Source organism: Polypterus senegalus, chromosome 5 (assembly GCF_016835505.1).
Source record: "Polypterus senegalus isolate Bchr_013 chromosome 5, ASM1683550v1, whole genome shotgun sequence".
NCBI lineage: Eukaryota > Metazoa > Chordata > Cladistia > Polypteriformes > Polypteridae > Polypterus > Polypterus senegalus.
The window spans coordinates 3,978,252-3,997,478 of record NC_053158.1 but is presented as its reverse complement, the minus strand read 5'-3'; the positions used below and the strand labels follow the sequence as shown (position 1 = coordinate 3,997,478).

Here is a 19,227-nt window from a genome sequence, read left to right as displayed (position 1 = left end):
CCCCAGCCCTTCTACTATTCTTTCAATTTCACTAAAAAAGGTCTGGAGCCTCTCACAATACATAAATGCATGAAAGACACTTTCCCCCAGACCACAAAAGGGCAGCAATCTGAGACCCCCGGACATATAATCGATAAGAAGGAGTTCACCGCTAGTATCCCATGTACCAACCTCCACTGCAGGTCTCCCACCCTACTGGCCAATGGCGGCTTGTACAACGACCTCCATGCGGGTTCAGTCCTGAGGGGCTCCAAGCTTGTCTCTCCATGGTGTGTCGTGTCTTCGTGTCCTCAGCTGCTCCAGGTTGTTCACCTTCACACAAATCCTGTACAGCTGTTTCCCCGGCACTGTAGGTAGAGATAACGCCTCTAGAGAACTTAAGGCTAAAACATTAGTCTCACCATCCCTCAGTTCAACAGCCGGAGACACAGTAAGCGTTGGAAAAGGTGTTTCGTCAGTTGGCTTCAATTGTGATGAGAAAATTCCGTGCAGGAGTGTCATGGATTCCCTGTCCATTGATGATTGTACCTGCCACAGAAACTTCTCCATTAGCGGACTGAGTGTACCCTGTCTCCACTGCTACCACTTGTGCACTTTTCCAAGTGTAATTTTCCCAGTCAATTATGTCCTTTATTGTGGTTATTCCATGTATTATGAAATGATTAATACAATTTTCAGAAAGTCCTGTAGCAGTGCCAACAGCAGGATTGTAGAACAGTGGTTCATGAAGGACCCAAAATGTGGAGAGGTCATCACAGTCCTTTTTTATCAACAGCAGTTGCCACGCTGCTAGAAGGCTTTTATAAAACCTGGCACCTGTAAAGTCTTGATCTTATCTAAGTGGCACAGCAGTAAACTTTTCCCAAGTCCCATATGCCTGGCTTGTTTAAAGAAGAGTACGGCTAAGTTCATCCACTGGCTCTGCTCGACAGGATACAGCAGTTTTTGAATGGTCTGAAGGCGGAAAGCAGCAATCCTGCTGGTAATGTCAATAAGTCCTTGTCCGCCTTCATCCAATGGTAAAATAGAACGCCCTTCTGTATCCAATGGGTACCAGTCCAAAAAAAATCCATGATCGCCTTCTGTATCTGCTGAACAAGCAAAGGTGGAGGTTGTAGACAAATACACTTATGCCACAGGCTGGAGGTCACCAGGTTATTAATGACCAGCATCCGTCCTCTATAGGATAACTGAGGGAGTATCCACTTCCACTTGGCAAGCCGAGCTGTAACCTTGTCCAACAGACCCTCCCAGTTCTTTTGGATGTAGTGGTCATCTCCAGATGGACTCCCAGGTACAGGAAGCCTCCAGTTGTCCACTGCAGACCCCTTCAGTCGAGGAGGACTACATCCTTCCAGTTCCCAACCAACACTGCACTACTTTTGTTCCAATTCACTTTAGCGAAGATGCTTTGCTGTAATTCCTCAGACAATCAGTTAATTTGTCCAAATCCTTCTGGCTTGTGATGACCACAGCAAGATCATCTGCATAAGCAGTGACTTTCACAGGGTCCATGTTGCAGTTGGGGATGGAGAGACCAGTCAGCACCTTCCTCAGGTGCACCAGGAAAGGCTCCAGCGCCAGAGCATATAACATGCCGGACAAAGAACATCCCTGTCTGACTCCTCTTCTGACACTGAAAGGTGCACACAAGCCACCATTGACCTTTATGATACCAGAAATGTCACTATAAAGTAAGCGAATATGTTTAATAAAAGACCCCCAAACCCAAACGCCTTCATGGCATTCCATAAAATGAGTGACTGACCCTGTCAAAAGCTTTTCCTGGTCAAGAAAAATAAGACCAGTCTGAAAACCAAACAGTTCTGCAGCAGCCAAAATGTCCCGAATTAAAAAAATGTTATTAAAGATGGACCTGCCAGCCACGCAGTAATTCTGATCAGGATGCACCACTCTCCCTAAAACTTGGACCATCCTGTTGGCTAAGGCTTTAGAGAGAACTTTATAATCAGCGCATAAGAGAGACACAGGCCGCCAGTTCTTAATGAGACACAAGTCTCCCTTCTTCGGCAGCAGCGTGATCACGGCTCTACGGCAGCTCTGTGGTAACAAGCCAGTTTAAAACTCCATGGAACACTTCCAATAAGTCCAGGCCGATGACATCCCAGAACTCTTTATAAAACTCCACTGGTATTCCATCGATTCCGGGACCTTCCCTGTTTTCAGCTGTCCCAGGGCTGTGGTGAGTTCTGCAAAGGTCACCTCTCTATTTAGCTGTGCCACATCTGCATTGGGCAGCTGCGGTAAGTCCTGCAAAAAGGCCTGTTGGTCTTCACTGCCACCATCTCCATCTGCAGCAAACAGAAGTTCATAAAATTCGGACCACCTGCCTTATTTCACTGGGCTCTTGTGTCTCACTGCCATCGGGTGTTCTTATGCAATGTAAGATTTTACTCTGCGAGTTTTTTTTCTCTAAACCAAAAATATTGAGTTGGTGCATCCATCTCAGTCAGTCGTTGAAACGGGCCCTCACTAAAGCCCCCTGAGCTCTGGTCTCAAGCAGGTGAGCCAACCCCAGTTTAGCAGAAGTCAGGCTCGCCTGAAGCTGCTCATTTGGACCCTTCTCTAGAAGCTGTTGAAATTCAGCTATTTTAATTTCTAAAGCTGCCATTTCTGACCGCAATACTTGGGTGACATTTCTGGTATACTCCTGACACAAGGCCCGGATGTGACTCTTCCCAACCTCCCACCACTGTTGTAAGCTGGTGAACTCCTTCTTCATAGCCTTCCAGCCTCCCCAGAAATGAACAAATAACTCTTTAAAGTTCTGATCTTTAAGGAGGAGTGTGTTAAAATGCCAGTATGGACTACGGGGTCTGTAAGTGTTACAAATAAGTGTACAACACACCAAACTGTGATCAGAGAATCCAGTAGGCACAATAGAGCACACCTTAAATAAACCTAACAGGTGCTTAAAACTATAAAAATGATCGAGTCTCGCCATTGAGATCGTATTTCCACTCGTCCGCCCAGGTGTATTGCCGACAGGCCCCATTTTAGCCCTCCATACATCTTCCAGCCCAATGTCCTTAATTATTTTACCTAAAGCTCGTGCTGAGCGAGGGTGCGGTTCCAGCCCATTATTTCTGTCTATTCTGGTATCAAGTGTACAATTAAAATCCCCTCCTAACACCACCACTTCCTCAGGGTCACACTTGGATAAAAGATCTCCTAACTTGTTAAAGAAGTGGAGCCTCTCCTCACCCTCATTCAGGTACACATTAATGAAAGTGACGACACTGCCTTGAAGTTTCACCGTCACTTTCAGGAGTCTCCTTTCACCAGCTCATCAGTGCTGCAAACTTCTACTTGAAGTCCTCCAAGAAATAAAATGGCCACTCCAGCACTAACATTTGTCCCATTACTAAATAAAATGTCCCCCTTCCAATCTCTGCTCCACTCCCACTGATTTTGCTCATCAATGTGGGTTTCTTGTAGAAAGGTGACATTCAAGTCTTTTGTCTGATAAAATCAAACAATGCGACCCTCTTATCTGGACTTCTCCCACCGTTAATATTTAGGGTTCCTATGTGTACACTTGCCATGGTAACAGAATAGATAGATGAACACACAATGAAACACAGGGACCACCACAAAGACTGTGGAGTAGATTTAACAGGGGCTTAGCCATTAGGTGGTGTTTAGATTGGACTGTTTTCTCAGTTTACTTGTTAAATTCTTTAGCCTCACGAGCTCTTTAACATCAAACATTGCGGAGACTGCTTTGTCTCGTCGCAACCCGCGGACAGACGATAGAAAGAGGTCAATGTCAGGGAAAAATTCGGCCACATCCACCCCCTTTTTTCCGGCGGTATTCACCAAAAACTCTTTCACACTTTGAGCGCTGTAACCCCCCCTGGCTTTTAACTCTGGGGGCTCCGAGGCAGCAGACCCATCGGAGATATTACCGTCGTCGTTTCTTCCCCGACACTCCCGCATTTGAGACGTTATCGGCCGTCTCCGCGAAGACGGAAAATCCTCCTGACAAGGACCATAGGCGGGATCCTCTCCAACGACCCCCGAGCCCTGACTTAAAACAATTTTCTTTCGTGCCCGATCTTCTCTTTCTCCTTGCCTTTTTGAGCAGGACGTTTAAATTCACTTTTTTCCTCTGTCTCGTTGCTGCCTCCCTCATCCATATCAATTTCTCCCCACACACTTTCTGCTGCAGTCGCTGTTTGATCTACCGTTTCACTACCGCCTTCATTCGGCTCATCTCTGGGCGGCACTTGATTCTCCTGCCCTTCAGCTCTAGTAGCATTTTTATTCTTATCACCTTGCGCCTCTGCGCCATCAGCCACAATTTCGTGATCTTCCACTTTCTGCCCCTCTATTTCTGTATTTGTACGGCTAGTTTTCTTGTTCCCTGCTGTTTCTCAGGACACTGTTTAATTAAATGTGCTTCACTCCCGCACCAAAACATTTCATTTCGTTAGAAGTGACGAAAATCACATAATCGAAACCGTCCACTCTAAACTTCATTGCCACATTTAATTCGTCATCCATTCTATTTAAAACCATAAAAACTTGTCTCCTAAATGACAAGACATGTTTTAAATCAGGCGATTTACAACCTAAAGGAATGTGCCGAATTTTCGATACCAGACGCCCATGCCGCTCCAACTCTTTCGCTATAGTTTCATTTTTGAGAAAAGGCGGCGCATTTGAAATTGTTACTCTACGGGACGGGACGGCTAAAGGGGAAACCTGTACAAAGGAGCCATTAATAACCACCCCCTTCTCAACCACTGTCGGAACTAAATCCACAGAGCTCAAAAAAACCACGATATTCCCGCTCATTCGTGAAGCTGACTTAATATTGTCACATCCGACCACTTCGCCTACCGCCAAAACCCCGCCTCTAAAGGAACAAACTCCTCCGATATAAGTTTAATCCCATGGCGGCGGCTCAAACGTTCAAGATTAGCAGCCATTGCGGCTGCCGTGGCCTAAGCCACTCAGTACAAAAACAAGTGTAGCTGTTTTCACCAAAGAAAAGATAGAAATAAGAAACTAGAAAATTAGAAGAAAAAGAATCACCACACTCACCTCAGCGTCCACCACCAGTTCCACTCGCTCACACTCGAGACAACCACCCAGCATGCACAGCGACAGCAAGAACAGGAAGGAGATAGATAGATAGATAGATAGATAGATAGATGTGAAAGGCACTATATAATTGATAGATAGATAGATAGATAGATAGATAGATAGATAGATATGAAAGGCACGATAGATAGATAGATAGAGATATGTGAAAGGCATAGATAGATAGATAGATAGATAGATAGATAGAAAGACTATATAGATTAATAGATAGATAGATAGATAGATAGATAGATAGATAGATAGATAGATAGATGTGAAAGGCACTATATAATAGATAGATAGATAGATAGATCCCCATGTGCTCCTTTGATTGACCCCCCGCTGTCAGGACCACCTCGTCCTCTACTGACTGCCCATTTTCACGGACTCTTGAGTGTGCCCTCTGCTGTTTGTAAATGCTAACTGCACAGTACTTAGTGCTGGACGTGATTTGACGTCTTCCATTGCCGATGCCGACGCCTTTTTAAAGCTCTCGTCCTCCGCCGCTGCTCCTGATATTCCGTATGCACGGAGCGCACAGTTCAAGCTCATTTTGAAGCTTTAAATGCGGCACTCATTAAACTTTTACCAAGACAAAGAGCTTACAAGTGCAGATGTCCCCGCGTGTGCCTCTTCCAAGAAAATCAGTCAGCCGGCCGACCGACACCACAGCGCTGCGTCACCTGAACGACCCGGTCGCGTTGTTTTTTTGTTCATCTTGTCGTCTTTCGCCCTTTAATCTAATGTAACGTGTCCGTTCAGCCTGTTCAGGAAGTCTTACAGGGACTGAAACAAAGCCCGTTGATTTTGTTCTTTTTTGTTCATCGGCTCTTCTAGTTGCAGACGGCGTTTCTTTCGGCTAATCGGTTTAGCAGCCCGTACAACACCGTAGAAAAAGGCCGCTCACGTCTGACGGAGGAGACGACTCCAGATGGTAAACACATCTATAGACACCTGGTTCAGGTCGGAATTCCATGCAGTGGGCCACTTGTCCCAGTGGTGCAGCACTGATCATTGGGCCCTTCACATAAGCAGTCTCTGTGGACCACTTCCTCTCGATCCATGTCTGTCACAAATCTTTTTCATTCCAGGCTTCCAATCCCCCCCTCCCCTTCTCCCTACCCAATGGGCCCTGGGTAAATGATACCCTTCTTCCCTCATCTATGATGCCCATGCCCTGACACTTAACTCACACACTCAAACCAATGAATTAGTTACATTTTCGAAACCCTTCCTGTCAGTCAGCTAGTAACATTATTTTATATAGCGCCTTTCTACAGCATCTGCTCTCACAAGGTGTTTAACAAATGATTTATTACCATTAACTTATCCTATCTTAAAGAAGTGGGATAGTCGTAGAGATGCATAGAGGAGACAAGAGTACAAGGAGATAAGGTGCAAGGTGAAGAGAGAGATGGCAAAGACTAAAGAAAAGGCGTATGATGAGTTGTATGAGAGATTGGACACTAAAGAGGGAGAAAAGGACCGGTGGGCTACAGAGAGGAGCCGGGGTGGGAAAGATGAGCAGCAGGTTAGGGTGATAAAGGATAAAGATGGAAACGTACTCACAAGTGAGGAGAGTGTGTTTAGCAGATGGAAAGAGGACTTTGAGAGGCTGATGAATGAAGAGAATGAGAGAGAGAAGAGGTTGGATGATGTGGGAGATCAGGAAGTGCAACGGATTAGCAAGGAGGAAATAAAGACAGCTATGAAGAGGATGAAGAATGGAAAGGCCATTGGTCCAGATGACATACCTGTGAAAGCACAGAGGTGTTTAGGAGAGATGGCACTGGAGTTTTTAACCAGATTGTTTAATGGAATCTTGGAAAGTGAGAGGATGATGAGGAGTGGAGAAGAAGTGGACTGGTGGGCGATATTTAAGAATAAGGGGGATGTGCAGGACTGCAGTAACTACAGGGGGATAAAACTGATGAGCCACAGCATGAAGTTATGGGAAAGAGTAGTGGAAGCTCAGTTAAGAAGTGAGGTGATGATTAGTGAGCAGCAGGATGGTTTCATGCCAAGAAAGAGCACCAGAGATGTGATGTTTGCTCTGAGGATGTTGATGGAGAAGTTTAGAGAAGGTCAAAAGGAGTTTCATTGTGTCTTTGTGGACCTGAAGAGAAACTGAGAGGAGTTGTGGTATTGTATGAGGAAGTCGGGAGTGGCAGAGAAGTACATAAGAGTGGTACAGGATATGTATGAGGGAAGTGTGACGGTGGTGAGGTCTGTGGTAGGAGTGACGGAGGTGGGATTACATCAGGGATCGGCTCTGAGCCTTTCTTATTTGCAATGGTGATGGACAGGCTGACAGACGAGATTAGACAGGAGTCCCCGTGGACTGTGATGTCTGCTGATGACATTGTGATCTCTAGTGAGTGTAGGGAGCAGGTTGAGGACACCCTGGAGTGGTGGAGATATGATCTAGAGAGGAGAGGAATGAAGGTCAGTAGGACCACCAAGACAGAATACATGTGTGTTAATGAGAGGGTGGAGGGGAATGGTGAGGATGAGGGAGTAGAGTTGGTGAAGGTGGATGAGTTTAAATACTTGGGATCGACAGTACAGAGTAATGGGGATTGTGGAAGAGAGGAGAAGAGTTTCAAGAGTGATTTGTGACAGGCGGGTATCAGCAAGAGTGACAGGAAGGTCTACAGGACGGTAGAGACCAGCTATGTTATATGGGCTGGAGACGGTGGCACAGGAGACAGAGCTGGAGGTGGCAGAGTTAAAAATGTTAAGATTGGCATTGGGTGTGACGAGGATGGACAGGATTAGAAATGAGGACATTAGAGGGTCAGCTCAGGTTGGATGGTTGGGAGACAAAGTCAGAGAAGCGAGGTGGCGTTGGTTTGGACATGTACCGAGGAGAGATGAGTGGTATATTGGGAGAAGGGTGCTACAGATAGAGCTGCCAGGGAAGAGAAAAAGAGGAAGGCCTAAGAGAAGGTTTATGGATGTGGTGAGAGAAGACATGCAGGTGATGGTGTGACAGAGCAAGATGATGAGGACAGAAAGATATGGAAGAAGATGATCCACTGTGGCAACCCCTAACGGGAGCAGCCGAAAGAAGAAGAACGTATCCTATGTTTTTACACCATATAGCTCCTTTCTATAGTAAACATCATCTCATGGGGCTATACTTCTTCTTCTTCTTCTTTTGGCTACTCCCATTGGGGGTTACCACAACGAATTATATGTCCGCATATTCATTTGGAAAACATTTTACACCGGATGCCCTTCCTGATGTAACCCTCCCCATTTATCTTCCTTAATTTAATGTATCCTAACTTAAAATTCCATATAGGTCCTTTCCTTGGTGAGGATCATCTCCTGAGGTTTTACAAACTGCTTTGAATCCACACTGAAGTGGTAGTCGAGTGTGTGTCATATAGTGCCTTTCTGTGGTGGCCATCAACTCAGAGGGCTTCACAAACATGCAAATTTATCCGAACTTACAACTCCACATAGCACCTTTTATTTGTGAACATCATCTCAAGGGGCTTTAGGAAGTCTCTCCGAACCACTTATCCCAACATTACAAGCTCATTTTTGCACCATTCTATAGTTAGCATTATCTCATGGGGCTTTACACATTTCCTTCTGTATACTTTTTTTTCCCCTAATATTACCAACTCCATGTCACATAGTGACTTTGTACAGTGACCGTCGTCTAAAGTGGCTTTATGCAGTTACTCCCATCCATTTGTCCCAAGTTAAAACTCCATATAGTGATGATCATCTCAAGGGACTTTACAAACGACCTTGCATCCATTTCTCCTAATATTGCAAACATAATGTTATATAGCGCCTTTCTATTGCGAACGTCATCTCAGAGGGCTTTTCAAATGTTTTGCATCCATTTCTCCAATCATTGCAAACTGCATGTCATATAGCGGGGCGGCACAGTGGCACAGTGGGTAGCGCTGCTCCATCCAGTCAGGTTCACTTCCCGGGTCCTACCTGCGTGGAGTTTGCATGTTCCTCTCGTGCATTGGTGACTCTAAATTGTCCCCAGTGTGTGGATGTGCCCTGCGGTGGGCTGGCCCCCTGCCCAGGGCTTGTCACCTGCCTTGCACCCTGTGTTGGCTGGGATTGGCTCCAGCAGACCCCCATGACCCTGTAGTTAGGATATACTGTAGCGGGTTGGATGATGGATGTCATATAGTACCTTCCTATGGTGAGCATCACCTCATGAGACTTTACACACTGACTTAATTTGATTTATCCTAATATAAAACTCTATATAGCGCCTTTCAATAGTGAGTGTCATCTCAGAGGGCTTTATAGACTCCCTTAGGTTCATTTATCCAAACTTGAAGCTCCATCTAGCACCTTTCTATGGTGGCCATCATGTCAAGGGGCTTTAAGGAGTTACTCCAATCTGTTTATCCTAACGTTACAAGCTCCATATAGCGCCTTTCCATGCTGAGTACCATTCTTTTTATGTCACCTTATACAATTTCTTGTATTAGGAATTTGTTAAGTTTTTTTAGTCACATCCTCCTTGGGGTCAGAGTGCAGGGTCAGCCATTGTACAGCGCCCCAGGAGCAATTACAAGTTAAGTGTCTTGCTCAAGAGCCCAGCAGAGTAATATCTCTTCTGGATACCAGCGCAGATCCTCAGCCTCAGTGCCACCACTCTGCCTTGGGGGGCCATCCAGCTGTATTGCCATGCCACACTCCATATTATATAAAACCACCAGACCAAGGTGTTTTCTGTTTTTACATCTTACCCTCTGGGTGCAACCGGTGGCCACTGACCAGACGGTTTTGTCATTCACAGTCCATTCCCGTTTAATGCCTGTGGTGTGATGGTTTCCACACTCATATTTTTATCAGCTCTGTCCTGGTACATGGTGGCCCCTTTGCTCTTTTATTTCTTATCATACAAATTACTGACTTTTTGGTCAAGCAGCATTCCCGCCTGTTCCACGTATCCCACCGTGACAATGACCTCCGAGGTGACCCAGTGTTCCAATGCTCTGCCTTCCCAGACACCAGATTTGAACCCGGGAGCGCCCCCAATGGAAGTCCCATGATGACAACCTTTCCTCCCGCACTATTCCAGATGCTGCTCTGGTGGCCCAGCGCCATGCTAAATGACTTCATGTAGGGGTTTGCACCTTTCGAATGGCAGAGGTCGGCCAACTAAAACAAAAGACCACATTGTGAGGGCTGGCTTGGCAGCTCCACGCGCCTGGGCTCGGGCCAGCAGCGTCTCATCCAAGTGGGCGCACCTTAAAAGCTACACCAGAAGCGGCAGGTGGGTGCATTTCCTTTCCTCCCACATCTTGAATATCCATTTTCTTGTGAGCTCATCTGCGCTCATCAGTCCTCCAGGACAGGTGCTTTAAATTTCCATAATCCCATGAATGCGAGTTCCCAGACCTTGGAGACCCTCTTTGGGATGTCTGGGGTGCCTTCTGTGAAAAGCAAAAAGGTAGTGTCTGATAAAAAAATATATATATGTGAACAATGTGCTGGGCGTATCCTGCGAGGCTCACTCCAAGGCCATTAGGCTTTTGATTAACGGACTTCGGAGTGAGGCGTCTCCTGTGAAAACAAAACCGTAGCCAGAAAAAAAAAAACGGTCGTCTGACGCAGATTCTTCCTGGGAAAAAGAAAAGAAAGGAAGCTGCCAGGTGTGCCTCCTCCTCCTCCTCTCACGCTGTGAAAACTTGAATCAAGAGAAGAACAACCTGGGAAGCGGCACTTGAGCCTTTCATCCTGTCCTGCTCCACAGGGGGGCGCCGTTCATGACTGTTCATGACAATGAAGTACGCTGGATTGTAATTTGACGATGATGTCCAGGAAGGCATCCCATCTGTTTTTACCGCCAGCACGAAAGAAGAAGCATAAGCTGACTTGAAAGTTGAATGCATACGCTTTATAAAACATTTTATTTATTTTAAATTAATAAACACTGAATGACATGTTTGTCAGAAGCAAATAAAACTCGTTCTCGGGTCATGATTCAGCTCGTAAATTAAATGAAAAAATATCATGCGACTCGTTCTCAGGTAATGATTCAGTCTGTAAAGCAAATGAACAGGAATCATAAGAGTGACTCTCAGCGGTCAGTTTAGTTTGTGATTAAAATGAACGAGAGTCATTAGACTCTTTCTCTGGTAATGAATTAAATGAAAGAGAATTGTGAAACTCAATGCCAGGTGACACAAGAGTTCACAAATCAAAATGTATGAGATTAGTGGGACTCATTCTTAAGTAATGATTCAGCTCGCAAATTAAATGAAAGAAAAGCCTGAGACTCGTTCTCGGGTAATGATATATTTGCAACACAAATGAATGTAAACGGTTGAGGCTTATTCTTGAATAATGATTCAGTTTGTGAAAGAAAAGAATGACAACCGTGAAACTTGTTCTCTGGTAATGAATCATCCAGGGAGTTAAATGAATGAGAATTGTGTGACTTGATATCAGGTAAGAATTCAGTTTGCAAATCACATGCACAAGATTTGTGGGACTCGTTCTCAACTAATGAATCATTTCACAAATTAAATGAAAGAGAAGCCTGAGACTCGTTCTCGGGTAATGATATGTTTGCAAATCAAATGAATGAGAATCTTGAGACTAATTCATGGGTGATAATTCAGTTTGTGAAACGAAAGAATGAGAATCGTGAGACTCGTTCTCTGGTAATGTTTTACTCAGGAATGAAATGAATGAGACTCCATGTCAGGTAAGGATTCAGTTTCCAAATCAAATAAACAAGAATTGTTTAAAAAGACTCAAATGAACAAGAATTGCGCACCACGTTCTCGGGTAATGATTTGTTTGCAAATTAAATGAATGAGAATGGTTGAGGCTCATTCCTGGGTAATGATTCAGTTTGTGAAGCCAGGTCGCCTGGAGGGTCCGGGAGAGGAGCAATACCTTCCCCGGGCCATGAGGGGTCAGCTGCCCTGGTCTGTGTGGGGACCACGACAGCAGAGCTTGGAAGGTCATCCCGGTTGGGGCCCGTGGTCACTGCCAGGGGGCACCCAGATACTTATGGAGCCCTGGAAGGCAGCACTTCCTCCACACAAGGAAGTGCTGCCAGAAGAAGATTCAAGGTATGCCCGGAGTGCTTCCGTGTGCAAAAGCAGCGCTTCCACCACACCAGGAAATGCTGCTGGGAGAAAATCAGGAAGCACCTGGAGCACATGCATGGGAGGTATAGAAGAGGCAAGGGAGCCGGAGTCGGGTGGAAATGGACAGAGCTTTGCCTGGGAGGAGTTGGAGGTGATAGAAAGTAAAGAAGAAGAAGAAGAAGAAGAAGAAGAAGAAGAAGAAGAAGAAGAAGAAGGAAGTCTGTGTGTTGGTGATTACTGCACTGGGGGTTGGGTTTGTAGATAGGGGTTGCAATTAATCGCATGTGTTTTAAGACGTTCTGTGTCTGCCTGTGTGTGTCGGGTCCGAGCATTTCCACAGATGTCTGCACATAAATACTCATAACAATGACAGAACAGCCACCAAGAGAAACTGTACAGTCAGTGAGTTCCTGAAATTCTGAAGGGGAGATTTTATTCACCAATAGTGCAAAAGGGAGGGATGATCAAAGGGACCATACAAGTGTGGGATAAAACCGAGAGCAGGTAAACACGGGTTACCTAATTGAACAAGGGAGGGACGATCAAAGGCAAGACACCAAGTATCACGGAGAACAGAAAGTAACTGTTAATTGCCCAAACACAAAAGGAAAGGATGATCAAAAGGAGAATACAAAGATAATACAACACAGAAGGCAAATACAGACCACTGAAATGCACAAGGCAGGGATGATCAAAGGGTGAACAAACTGTATGAAACAGAAAGTAAATGCACATTACTCAAATTCATAAGGGGCAGCAGAAAATATTATATAAAACAGATGGCCCTAAATGCTATAAGGAGGGAGGAGCAAAGGCAGAGCACAAAGTATTACAGACAATAGGAAACAGGAGTTTGTCCAAATGCACGGGAAAGGGATGATCAAGGGGAGAACACAAAGATTACATGAAACAAAGAAAGCAAATACAAATCACTCAAACGCACAAGGCAGGGATGATCAAAGGGGGAACAAACTTAAAGTATCACATGACACAGAAAGTAAGCACTCAATACCTAAATGAGCAAAGGAGGAAATAATCAAAGATTACGTCAAAACAGAAAGTAAATGCAGATTATTGAAATACCCAAGGGAGGGAGGATCAAATGGACAGCACACAATAGATGACGAGTAAATGGCAATCACCTCAATGAATAGGGAGGGATGATCAACGGCAGAACACAAACCACGTCTTACACATCATGGAAATCACAAAGAAAGAAAACATTAGTTGTCCAAATGCACGAGGAAGGGATGATCAAAGGGAGACCATAAAGATTACAAAAAACAGAAAAATAAATACGTATTACTCAAATGTGCAAGGCAGGGATGATCAAAGGGTGAACATACTGTAAAACATCACATGAAACAGAAAGTAACCACTAGTTACAGAAATGCACCAGGGTGGAACGATCAAAGGGAGAGCAGCGAGTATCCAATACGAGAGATGGCAAGTCAATTCTCATCACCTAAACGCACAAGGGAGGGATGATCAAAGGGTGAACACAAAGATATATAAAACAAAGGGACCGCACAGAATATGACCATTAGTAAATACATAGTGTCAGGGATGCCAGGGGCCATGACCCGGCCGGGACGTCATGAGGGACCGGATGTGGGTCTGTGCCCACCCTGGATCACGTGGGGTTGCCTTCCGGGTTGCTCTGGGGCCACGGGTGAGAGGCATGGAAGCCCTACCCTGTAGGGGCCCGTGGTCACCGCCAGGAGGCGCCCCAATGCCTTGGGGACCTGTTACCTCAGCACTTCCGCCACACCAGGAAGTGCTGGGGGGAAGATTTTGGATGTTACCAGGAGGAGCTGTGGAGGCGGCCCGAAGAAAGGCATTGTGAGGCCAGGACTGTGGTTGTTTTGGGGTTTGTGCACGTGATTGAGGTCTTAGTGACCATTACTTGGTCTGTGTGACCATTTATTGTTAATAATATATTGTAAATAAACGTGTGGTGTTTTAAACAACATGTCCGCTTGTCTGTGTCCGGGTCAACTTCCACAATAGGGAGGGACGATCAAAGGCAGAAGACAAAATATTACAAACAATGGAAAAGAAACACTGCGGTGGGCTGGCGCCCTGCCCGGGGTTTGTTTCCTGCCTTGCGCCCTGTGTTGGCTGGTATTGGCTTCAGTAGACCCCGGGAACCTGTAATTAGGATATAGCGGGTTGGATAGTGGTAGCACTGCTGCCTAGTTAGCCTCGCATTCGCTACCCGGGTTTGCTTTCCCGGGTCCTTCCTGCATGGAGTTTGCATGTTCTCCCCGTGTCTGCGTGGGTTTCCTCCCACAGTCCAAAGACATGCAGGTTTGGTGGACTGGTGATTCTAAATTGGCCTAGTGTGTGCTTGGTGTGTGTGTGTGTTTGTGTGTGTCCTGCAGTGGGTTGGCACCCTGCCCGGGATTGGTTCCTGCCTTGTGCCCTGTGTTGGCTGGGATTGGCTCCAGCAGACCCCCGTGACCCTGTGTTCGGATTCAGTGGGTTGGATAGATGGATGGATGGATAGATGGAAAAGAAATAGAAAGAAAACACAAGCAGCCCAAAAGGCACAATGAAGGGATGATCAAAGGGAGAAAAGGAAGGTTCTGTAAAACTGAAAGTAAACACGTTACTCAGACGCACGAGGCAGGGATGATCAAAGGGTGAACACAAACTGTAAAAGAGCATCTGAAATAGAAGGTAAACATTAGTCGCCGAAATGCACAAGGGAGGGATGATCAAAGGGAGAGCACAAATCATTTCGTGAAAAGTCAGTCAGTCATTGTCCAACCCGCTATATCCTAACACAGGGGTCACAGGGGTCCACTGGAGCCAATCCCAGCCAACACAGGGCAGGAACAAATCCCGGGCAGGGTGCCAGCCCACCGCAGGGCACACACACACACCTTCACATACACCAAGCACACACTTGGGACAATTTAGAATTGCCAATGCACCTAACCTTCATGTCTTTGGACTGTGCGAGGAAACCCACGCAGACACGGGGAGAACATGCAAACTCCACGCAGGGAGGACCAGGAAATGAACCCAGACCTCCGTATTGTGAGGCAGCAGCGCTACCCACTGGGCCACCATGCCACCCTTTTTGTGAAAAGGCAAATAAAAAATGCTGATTATTTAGTTGTACAAGAGAGAGGGATGATCAAAGGGAGATCATATAAGTAAAGTATCATATAAAAATAAAGACTGAAAGTCAGCATTAGCTGCCAACATGTACATGGGAGGGATGATCAAGGGGATGAGCTAAAGTGTCATATGAAACTGAGGGAGAGCAAACATCCGTTATCCACATGCACAAAGGAGAGAGGGACGATCAAAGGGAGAATGCAAGTATCATATATAATGAATAGATCATAAATTCTAGTTACCTAAATGTGCAAGGAAGAGATGAAGAAATGAGGATTAACTGAGTTGTGCAAGAGAGGGATGATCAAAGGGAGAACAGAAAGATTACAAAAGACAGAAAGCAAATACATATCACGAAAAAGATAAGTAGAAAATGTGAACGAGTGAGTTGAACATGTGAGGGATGATCAAAGGGAGAGCATACATGATACATGATATAAGGTATCATTTAAAAAGAGGTGAAACGTTACCAACCCAAATGCATTATGGGACGAAAGAGCAAAGGAAGCACAAATGCACAAGACAGGGATGATCACAGGGAGGAGACAAAGGTGACAACACAGTGTCACTTATGTGCGCTTGGGAGGCAGTCTAAGGGCTCAACTGGGAGTAAGATACAGAAGCCAGGGGTTGATGAATGGTACTGACGCCTTGTCTCCCTTTTCTACAGACCCCCAGAAGAGAAACCCAACTAAGACCCCGCCCCACACCCTCCTGAGGACCTCATTGTTGGCTGAGATCCCACCCCTTCCTGTCCTTCACCTATAAGAACCTACGCCTCCACTCTGTTAGCCAGTCGATGTTTGACTCAGCCCTGTGTGACCACTCAGTTTGTTGCTCCACTATACGGGGTGAACTCCCCAAATCTTTATCTGAGTTTCTGCGCTTATCACTCAAATGCACAAGACAGGGATGATCACGGGGAGAACATACTATAAGGTATCATATGAAAAAAGGTGAAGGGTTAAACATTAGCAACCCAAATGCATTAAGGGATGAAAGCATCCTATAGAGACAGATAGAACGCAAATTCTAGTCACCCAAATGCACAAGGGAGGGATGAGCAAAGGGTGAACATCAAATGTTTTTATAAACCAAATGCAGAAGGAAAGAATACTGAAAGGGAGGACACAAAATTTCCAATAAGAGTACACAACTGCTGCTTTGTCTAAATGCGCAAGGGAGGGATAATCAAAGGGCAAAGCAAGCAGAGTAACACACCAAAACAACAAAAAGTGGGCCCCATCATCTGGACTGGCACTGGTGGGATGGCTTGCCCACTTGCATACCTTTGACACCCCAGTGTTTGTACTCACCAACCATCCCATTCACCCTCCTTTACCTCTCTGGCCACATCACCTTAATGCCACCCCAGGCCCTTTTGCCCCCTCCCACCTGCCTACTTTATAAATTAATTAAAGGGTGAGGCCATCAAAGACGATACACCTTGGCATCACAGTATGTCACATTTCTCTTAGTCCTGGAATATTTATATTTATTGTATAGTGTGCTCGGCTCCTCAGCGTCCTTGATTGATTTACTTGATATGAATTACTGCCAGGCTGAAGAATCTCCCTAGATGGTCTGGGACCACCGTACAGGGGCTCCCTCTGGAGGCCACATGTCTTCCAGCACTCCTTGCTGTCTCTTTTGGCAGCGTTTATACTGCAAGCTCTCCATGACAGGTAGCTGTGCCCCACCTGCCCAAAATGGACATGCTTTACTGACACCTACCTGCCATCCCAAAACTTCCCTTAGCCTTCTGCAGGGCACCCTGCATGCCTGGCATCTCATATACAGGGCACCCTGCATGCCTGGCATCTCATATAACATGAAGCTCTGCCCGTTGTGTTGTGCCATTCCAGCACCCATTCTTAACCCTTATACTGCCTGGCATCATTGTGCCATGTGAAGTGCTACTTGAAACTTTCAGGACTTCTGTTGTAGCTCTTTAAAGGTCACACTTTAACTAAGATACCCTTCGCTGAGCCAAACTAATCCGCGCATTTCCAAAAGAAGTGGATGATGTTAACAAATGTGTTGCACTGGTCAAAAAATGTTTATAAATGTAATAAAAGACAATTAGCTCACATGAAAACAGAAATACGTCATTATCAGAGTCAATGTGGTCATTAACCAATCAAAAATCCAGTTACTGGTACAAAGTCTGAAAGTCCCACCCACTGCCATATAAGGTTAAACCACCTCATCAATCCGCCCTTCACCCCAATCACTAACTCACTTCACCCACTAACTGCATAGGGTGAACCGCCTCGTCAATCAGGTTTAAGCCACCATCACTATGACAAAGCATGAAAGGGCCCCCACTACCATATATGGTGTATCAATCAGGTTTAAGCCACCATCACTATGATAACGTATAACGGGCCCACCCTTTAACATATGAAGTAAAAGCACCATGTCCATCATCCCTTCACCAATGTCACTATGACAAAGTAAGAAAGACCACCTAGCATCAAATGAGGTTAGGCGCACATCAATTATCTCTCGACCCCAATCATCAAGACAATTCTGAAAGCCCCACCCACTAACTGTATCAGGCTAAAGCAATCATCCCCTCACCATCTGCATTATAACAAAGTGTGAAATGCTGGCTGACCACCATGTAATTGTAAAGCGCTTCATCAATCAGCTTCATCACTACTAGAACAAAAGATGAATGACCACCTACTAGCATATAAGGTTAAGTCTCCATGTCAATCATCTCTTCACCACCATCATTATAAAAAAGAGAAAGGGCTGCCTGCTATCCTATAAGGTTAAGGCACAGCACCCCAAGCACCAAAACAAAGTCTGAATGCCCCCCAAAGCCATATGAGGTTGAAGCACCATGTTCATCATCTCATTCCCACCATCACTATGACAAAAGCCCACCCAACACTATACAAGGCTAAGTCACCAGGTTAATCATCTCTTCATCACCATCTCTGTGACAAAATATGAAAGGTCCACCCACTAACATACCAGGTAAAGCAACCATGTCAATCGCTTTTTCACCACTATCTATATAACAAAGAGTGAAAGGTCCACCCACTACCATATAAGGTTAAGTCATCATGTCAATCATCTCTTCCCACCCACTACCATACAAGGTTAAGGCACAGCATCAGTTCTATCTATCAGTCAGCTCTCACCCCAGTCACCAAGACAGAGAATGAAAGGCCCTCCCATTACCAAACAAGGTTGAAGCATCATGTCCATCATCTCTTCATCACCATCATTATGACAAAATATGAAGAGCCCGCCCACTGCCATATAAACTTAGGTCACCATGTCAATCACTTCTTCACCACTATCAATATAACAAAGAATGAAAGGCCCTCCCACTACCATATAAGGTGAAGTCACCATGTCATTCATTTCTTCACCAACATCACTAGAATGAAATATAAAAAGGCCAACTAACTACCATATTAGGTTGAAGCACCATGTCAATCATCTCTTCAGCACCATCACTATGACAAAGTATGAAAGGCCCACCCACTTCCATATAAGGTCAAGTCATCATGTCAATCATCTGTTCACCACTATCAATATAAAAAGGTCCGCCCACTACCATACAAGGCTAAGCCGCTATGCCAATCATCTCTTTATCACCATCTCTTATGACAAAGTATGAAAGGCCCACCCACTACCATAACAGGTTAAGCAACCATGTCAATCATCTTTTCACCACTATCAATATAACAAAGAGTGAAAGGCCTGCCCGCTACCATATAAGGCTAAGGCACAGCATCAGATAGTATTCACCCCAATCACCAAGGCCCACCCACTACCATATGCAAAGGTCAATCATCTTTTCACCACACTAACATACAAGGTTCAAGCACCATGTCCATCATCTCTTCCTCAACATCACTATGACAAAATATGA

At 45.3% G+C, this 19,227-nt stretch overlaps 1 protein-coding gene across 2 annotated transcripts in view; it reads right to left on the bottom strand.

Annotated features, from left to right (window-relative positions):
- mmp16b (matrix metallopeptidase 16b (membrane-inserted)) overlaps window positions 1-19,227 on the bottom strand; it is a 182,205-nt gene that overhangs the window by 42,027 nt on the left and 120,951 nt on the right. The window lies entirely within an intron of this gene.